Source organism: Synchiropus splendidus, chromosome 4 (assembly GCF_027744825.2).
Source record: "Synchiropus splendidus isolate RoL2022-P1 chromosome 4, RoL_Sspl_1.0, whole genome shotgun sequence".
Taxonomy (NCBI): Eukaryota; Metazoa; Chordata; class Actinopteri; order Syngnathiformes; family Callionymidae; genus Synchiropus; species Synchiropus splendidus.
Window position 1 is genome coordinate 26,156,103 of NC_071337.1, and position 8,541 is coordinate 26,164,643.

Genomic DNA, 8,541 nt, shown 5'->3' on the forward strand with positions numbered 1-8,541 from the left:
AGTCCCGGAGGTCTTCCAACAATTTGTCCTGAATCTGAATGTCAAAGTCTAAGCTGTACGTCTGTGCGAATAATAATAGATGTGCACCAAAATAAATACAAATAACTTACAGATAACTTGAACCAGAGGTTAGATCCAAGTGTTGATCAGAGGAATACAGACACATTTCCACCATCAATAGACAATACAAATGTGTTTGCCACTAGTAAAGCTTTGTCAAACACAACAAATAAGACATTCATCATGGCTAAAGCACGGCAGAGCTTTTTGTTGTCCTCTGTGCTTTGGTGCTCGAGCACTCATGCAGAGTGCAGAGTCAACCCCATTGATAAAAACCCTTTCTGGGGTGGTGTGTATAAATAAATGGTTTTACGTGGCGGCGCACAGGTAAGCAGTTATGCTAGTTGCTGTCTGTAGGCATATCTTTCTGTACGTGCATGATTTTCTGTCAGAGTCACGTCTGTGGGGGTTTTTTTTTTCCTGCTTTTTAAAAATAGCAGTCATGAGAGTTCACCCACCAGCATGAACAAAAGCCTCTGCCTGAGCTTGTCACTTTTTCCATTCATTACAGAGCATTTGGAGTGAAATGGAAATTCTAAATACATACAGTATAGCGTCACAAAAAAATGTAACACAATTTATTTTGAGAGCGCACGATTCATTCGTTTGTGAGATTGATCTGCTGGAAAAAAAAGCACCATAGCGCCCTTTATAAGAGAGTCACGCATACAAACCAAAGAATGGTGTTGAATAGGATGTGAGACTGGTTCAGTTCAACAACAAAAATTCATTGTAATGCAAAATTTTGATTTTTCAAAATCCTGCTGTCATGTCCGAGCCTGGGCCACGAGGCGTGTGGACAAGCCGGTGAGAGAGTGGGACTTGATGTGTTGCTGAAATGGTCTGGATTAACCATTAACCCAGGACGTCCCGTCACATTGTTCCTAAGCTCAGTGTAGCCAGCATTTTTAAGGCAGACGGATATTCTTCCTGTTGAATAAATATCACCGATCATGACATGGCCGCCATTGACTATTTGTGTTCATAGCTCTTAGCATACTGAGGTGGAAACAATTGCCTCAGTGTTATTTCTCTTTCTCTCCCGCTTGTGATTGAATTTGTGTTTATCTGGAGTGAACGTGTTGTTTCCTAAAAGCGAGGCTGTTTTTCGTTAGACCAAGAGCTGCATTATTCAGGAGATGCCTTGGAGAACTGCCCTCGCCGTCCCCCACAGTTTGGCGTCCCTATGAATAAGCAAGAAAGTTAAAATGCTTCATTATCAATGCGTCTCAGAGCAGCAGCAGCATTTGTGCAACTGAATATCAAGTAATGCTCCTTTTAATTGGGAGCGCTTCCGTGGCAGCGACAGATCGTCTCAAGGAGTCCACGACCCGAGTGAAGGGACGTGATGCTGATGGGAGTCTGACAGTCTGTTGATGAACGTTGGTCCAGAGCGACATCGCACCTCCATTTACACCACGGAGTCGTTTCCTCTCCAGTCTTCATTATTCATCAGTGATCTGGACAGCCTGTGGGACCCCTCCCGCCCCCCTCCCTCCCTCCCATCTGCTTCAGCTCCATTTCCATATGTCTGAAACAGCCAAGTAGGATGATATAGAGGCAAAATATGAATTCATTTCCAGCTCCACTCCTCTCTCTTCGGAGAAGGAAACTCGTCCATTGATGTCACTCGCCCGACGCTCGAGCTGATAAAAATGGAAACAAATTGCTGCTTTGATAAGACGTAACACTGAGACACTCTGATGAGAAGAAGTGCGGTGGGTGGGCAGCAGGGGAGACAATCCAGATAATGAAATCTATAATTAGGAGTCGGGTTCGCCTCTCAATACACGGAAATTGAATAATGTGACACAAAACGATCAGACAACTTATTTAGCCTCTCTGCGGAAGTGAATAGAGACTTGAGAGAAAAAAAAATAAATGCTTGACTTCAGGTTTTGTAATGACTCAAAGGTCTTGACAGACATGTTAAGATGCTTTTTCATCAACGTTAGTTGGAGCTAAGGAAGAGCAGACATGCAGGGCAGGGCTTGTTCCCAACATTGAACCACATACAGTGGTACCTCGGTTCTCGACCACAATCCGTTCCAGTTCAAGAAGCGATTTGTTTGAAATCTGAATCGATTTTCCCCATGACAATGAATGGAAAAAGAAATAATGCGTTCCAAGCCTTAAAATAGTCTTTTGTAGGAGTGAATGTAGAGTGTCTGCTGCAGGTGTGCTGTTCCTCTATGTGTGTGGCCGCTGCATGTGGGAGGGGTTGCCGAGTGAGTGACGTCTCTCCAGAAGTGAAGAGGTGCCCGGTGCGTGTCCAGCTCTGAATGTGCGCTTCTGTGCAGTTTGGCTGTGACAAAGTCATAAACCAAGTAACGCTCTGTCCCAGACTCCCCTCATCCCTGTCCCAGCTCCAGCCCACAACAGGACATCAAACCCTGGAGAGTGAGCGTTCCAGCCTCGGAGGTGTGGAGAGCGAGCACCTCCCCTGTGACACTCTACCACGGTCCAGTGTGGAGACAGGAAAGGTTTTACACCTCAGTATGAAGAAAAAACAGTCAGTACATGTAGCTACCAGGACACGTCTGCACACAGAGGCTGCGTTATACACAATAACAAAGCGCGTCGTGGGTCAGATGATCGGTCCGCGCACATTATGTTTTTCTAGCTTTTTTCAGGGCGTTCGAGTTCTGGATTTTCATTCGAAATCCGAAGCAAAAAAATCTCACAATTTTTGTTCGAACTCCAATTTGTTCACACTTGTAAACTAAAAAGTTGGATCTGCCTACGAGTGGATTTGAGGGCATTTACAAGAAAGAGTGACATGCTGATAAATTAACCGCCACTGTTTTGCAAAAATGTCACAAGCAAACACTGTTGTGCAACATTTATGAAACAGAACTAGAACATACTTCACTACAATACTCCTGACATTATATTTAAATGTCTTATATTATAAAGAAGATGCTCACAGCGAAAATAGGACGTACAGCAAGATGAAAAAAATTCGAATTTCATAATGAACATTTCACAATTCACAAAGTGTGGATAAATAAAAGTGGTTTTGACGAACACCACAAAATTCCTAAACTTCATGGGTAAACAGAAAAAATGAGAATTCAGCTTCATCATGTTTGATAAATAATTTAACTGGACTCTGGGTATGCCTGTACTGAAATGATTCTACAACATTCTATGAAGATTTTTTGAGCTCATATCATATCTTAAATGGCATCAGAGTTTCCTGGAGTGAACATGTGTGAAGTCTAATAAAGCTATTAAATGCATTACAACAGCCTGAACAGCGATGGTGGCATCATAAAGTTTTAGTGGTTTAACAGGTTCTTGGAAGCAAAGATTACAGTTGTCAAGAATTCACCATAAGAATGTTTGGCCAGAGTACAGGGAAGTTTTGTCAGGGTGTCTCAGCTTGGTTAGCTTTCAGTTGGCCTGGCCCTGTAAAACCAGTGGAGCCTATGAGCCAAGTTCAGCGGAACCAGAACAAAGTGAATAAGTGGAAGAGTCAGTAGAAAGACAAGTCGTGTATATACCAGAAGCAACATGGTTGAGCAAATAGAGGCAGACATACAGAAGATGCAGAGTGATGCTCAATCACCAGCACTATTTCCCTGCATAGGAAGTTTTATGTTTGGTTTGGATTTATTCATAAATTCCTAAATTAGAATAAAATAGCTAACTAATAAAATAACAAAAAAACGTCACTTTTTGAGCACTTCAGCCCAAATGTTATTTGGCATCTGAGGGAAACAATTTTTTCTTCTTGTAAGAATCATTCGACGACCTGAACAGCAGCACTCACAAGCACCCGCCGCGACCCCTCCCACTCCTTGCTCATGCATTTCTAAGCAGTTTGTGTGACCCACCGTCACACAGACAGGTTAAAAAGATGTTTCCACAGTCCCCTGACGCTGCCTGGAGCTAAATTAATCACATCTGAGCCACTGGAAACAACATTGCTAATGGTTCGATGATGCTAAAATCTGCCATGTCTAAATAAAACAATTTCCATGACTGAAGAGCTGCACACGCTCACGATAAAATACATGGAATTTAAAAGCTTCTCACCAGACATGAGGTCGCAACTCTGCACTGTGTTCGCTACTGTTCGCAAGTTATCAATCTGACGTGGTCAAAACATTCTGTCACCATAGACACATTGAATGTCTCTGGTTGTCATCCTCTCATAGCCTAGACCAATTTAAAAAATAATGATTTATTCAAAATTTCATCTTGACTCCTTCTTCATGGATGTTTTGGCTATGACATCACATGATTTCACAATGTAACAGGAATTGGTAAACTGGAAAATGTTTCCTGCGAATGAAACTTCACACAATCATCGATTTATTATTTTTGTCTGTAATTCATAAAAATTATTAGATATTTAGATTTACCCTTATAATTTAAATAAGAGCTGCTGTAGACATCACAATAATTGAGACCTGTCAATGCTGCGTGCGTGTGCGTATGGGTGAGTGTAACAAGAGAGCGCTCCTCCGGAAGGTCAAGAAGAACATCTCTTTTTAAGGCTGTCAGGGAAATGTAAAGCCTCGACTCTGAAGCAGCCGACAGGTTAAAGACTGGCAGCAGGTCCTGACAGTTCATGTCACCTCAGAAACTCAATAACCGGCCACACTCACCAAAAAAGTTGAACTGTAAGTGGAGTTATGGTGAGGAACAACAATATTAACTATTAACTATTTTCTATTTCCTGCTGAAAACCCACAATTTCACAAAATTATCTGGAAGAATGAAGGATTGTCTTGTATCTGATAATCATGAAGAGTAGTGAATATGCAATGAATAATCACTATATTGAGAATATAAATATAAAATAGTAAAATAATAAGAATTTCTTGTTGTTCAGGTTTTTTTTTTCTTTCTGTTCTTTCCTATTTGCTTGTGTACATGGAAACGGCAAAGAACTAGATTGAGGGGTGAATTATAATAACAAATTATTCATTTGTGTATTTTCATTTAAATGCTTAAGCCTTTGTGCTGTCAGTCATGTTTTCCTACCCTGAGAACACCAGCTTTTATGTTGAGACTTTAAATCTACTGGACAAATTAAGCTGCTTTACTCAAAGACAAAGTCTTTTCGAGGCCCGGGAAAGTGAAAAACATCTTTGGTTTAGGATGAATAATAACGTTTTAATGATGAAGTGTGATTGTACGACCAGGAGCGCTGATTAAATGACACTTGTGAATTAATGTGCAATAAAATGTTGTGACAACTGGAGGGTTGTTTCCAGAGGATGGATTTAGAGCTTTGACATGATGAGCTCATTCGACTCCACTTTGAAAAAAATGGAACGTTAATAATTGAGGATGTTTTACCGGCCCCTCGCTGCGAAGTGGTAACTTTGTGCTTTAACAATGAGACCCGAAAATAAAACCACGTCGACGCGAAAACGACCTCGTGAGCAAAAATTCTTAACACGAGTCATATATTATGAAGAAATGAACTGTAAATTGAAGCAATGATCTGCCCACGATTTTGGAGTGCCACTACAACAGTCAGTCTTCCTTCCCTCTGCTGCTTCTGTCTTTCTCATCCAGTCTTCACGTGGGGTTTCTGTTTTACACACAGTCTCAGCCCTGATGTTGAGCTCACAATTATCATGCTCTATTTGTGCGCAGATGTGCACACACGCTTACACACACACACACACTCGCACACACTTTCTGCACCTCCAAAAATTCATCACTAGGAACATCAATAAAACATTTCTAATCTCTATAATTCAAGTCAATCCATTTGTGTGCGCATTTCTGAAAACTTTCGCAGATTATTCAGAGCTTTTTTTTTTTTTAAGACATCTTGGAAGGGCTGACTCATTTCCTGTTGTTGATTCTGCATCGTCTACTGCTGCACACAATGTGGTAGTTTAGTAATGCATCAGCTTTCTGCACCGCAAGTTTTGTGTTTAGGTGTGTAACAGAGTGTGCATGTGTGTGCGTGTGTTTTCTTGAGAGAATATGTGTGAGTGTGTGTGTGTGTGTGTGGAGTCAGTGTGTATAAGTGTGCACTCTGCCAAAGCTTTCTTTTTTTTCTTTAAAGAAACACTCAATGGCTCAGCTTATAATAATCCATGTGCTAGTATGCAATATGAATGTGTATTGAGATGTGTGTGCGTATGTGTGTGTGTGTGTGTGTGTGTGTGTGTGTGTGTAGGATAGCCAGGGGGAGGATGGAGGGACGGAAAGAGGGGGGGGGGGCTCTTTGGATTCTTGCAGCAGCTGGTTGGCTGCTGGGCTGGTTTCCATGGTAACATGTAAAAAAAAAAAAGGGGAAAAAAAGAGTGCAGACTGTGTCCCTCTGTCCTGCATCCATGTTCTTTACAAAAGAAATAACATGTCTATCGTTTTCTCTTAAATAACTCTCCAGCAAATTTCCTTTTCAAAGCAATCGTGTTTCGCTGAAGGAATGTAAACAGAAGACTCCGATGTATAAGTATCACAGGAACCATAAATTATTTAGAAATTGACATTTTACTTTTTAATTTTCTTTTGTCTTGCTAAACAAAGAAGAGAAATGCTCAAGAATTATTCATCAACATGAGGCTTTTGTGACAAATTGCTAAACAGTTTGAAGGAATTGAGTATGAAATTAATCTCTTGGAACTAATACTGCTCTTTTTTTCTTTCTTTTTTAATGAGGAAAACGTGAACAAATCCCTTCTCCTACAGTTTAATTCATGTGTTATTCATTTCATTTCACCTCTGAATAAGATTCCTTTACTCTGTATTTTTCAAAAAAAAATGATGGAAAATTGATTTATCTATTTTTTTTAGTTGATAGGAACATTTTGTGCTTTGGTTTAACAACATCCTGACATGATAGAAACAACTTGCACCCTTATATCTACAGCTAAAAAGAACCCAGGTTTGTTCCAAACTCAGAGTTGCCTTAAGTTGGATTCAAACCCCAGAGCTAATCCGCATGCTGACACAATACAGGGGAGTGGTAGCCGGACCCTGTATATGGAACCTATCCCAACAGGTCACAGGCAGAGGACACCAGGGAAATATGGCATCCCATAGCAGAGCACTGACAACCATCGACACAAGTAGCATGTATATTTATTGTTTAATCATCAACGCAGGATGGAAAGCTTTGACCTGCAGTTGTGTGCGTGAGGACGGTCAAGAGTCTAGAAATCTGTGAAATCTCAAGGCCATCAAAGTAAGAACAGCACTGTGGAATTCATAAACTGTGAGGAGGAGTTTTGACATGTTTAACTTCTGAAGAAAATTGCTGGATTACAAAGAAGATTAAAGACTAAGATGGTTTTCACAATTTGGAAGAGTAGATTTAGAACGCAGCCAGAGGGGTGAACATTGTCTAATCTGGCTGGACTTGAGTGGTGATTCGACGTATAATAGATGGCTGTAAAATGTCTAAAATACTAGTGCCAACGCTTCGAGTTGGTAATGCATGTTTAGGTGCAGAGCCACATGTGCAAGTGACAGAGGAGCAGGAATGTAAGACAGTGGTGGTGATATAACAGTGACATACTTTTCCAACATGTGACTGTGTTGTGGAATTAACTAGCTGGAGCGTCGGGGACGTGTACACAGCAGAGTAAATAAAGGCCACTGAAAGGAAAGTAAATACTCGGCAGCTGAAGTCGTCCATGTTCGCTCAATCTGATGAACTTTGACTTACTGACCGTCAAACTCATCTGTCCACAAAATGTGTGGTCTGGTCACAAAAAAGGGAATGAACGCAAGCATGATTCAAATATCAATAGTAGTGTGATTATCTTTTTCTCTGTACGGTCCATGACAAACAGATTTTACTGCATAAGTCTATGTTATGAAAGTGAACTGATGCGACGATGTAACTGTGTCTTTGTCGGGTTTTAATGGTATTTTCAACAAATTTCCTTCAATTAAAGTGGAATGCTGGTTCGAGACTTGAGAGAGGGAGTTGGGATTCATCCACTCAAATGAGCACGGTTACTTTGAAGATGGGATTAGTTGAATTTAATGAAAAGAAAAATATACGGGGGAAAAAGATAGACACTATAATACATAATTGTTTATCAAGATGAATGAAGTCAGTTTGTTTCTGATGCAGGAAAACATGAACATTGGCGCCTTCTGCTGGTCAAACATGTTGGTAAAGGGGCGAACAACGACACATACAAATCTCACTTCCTAATATTTTCATCTATTAAAAAAAGGGAAAGAAAGGATATTCTTATCAACATGTATGTCTTGGAAAGGAATAAAAACTCATTCTTTATTTTGTTGAACTCCTGAATAACTTGTGACTCAGTCGGTGCCTTGCTGTAAATGACAAATTTAGGATGATATAAGACACATGTGGGAGGTTGGAATGACATCATGGCTGGGCCATCTTTGTTTGTTGTTTCCTGTTAGGTTGGTGACTAAGTTAAGTCTAGAATGAATGTCATTATGTGGATGTACAGTATGAGATGTATCACAAAAACCACCAGGAACAAATGGAGATTAACTTGGCTCTCAGTCTCCTAAACC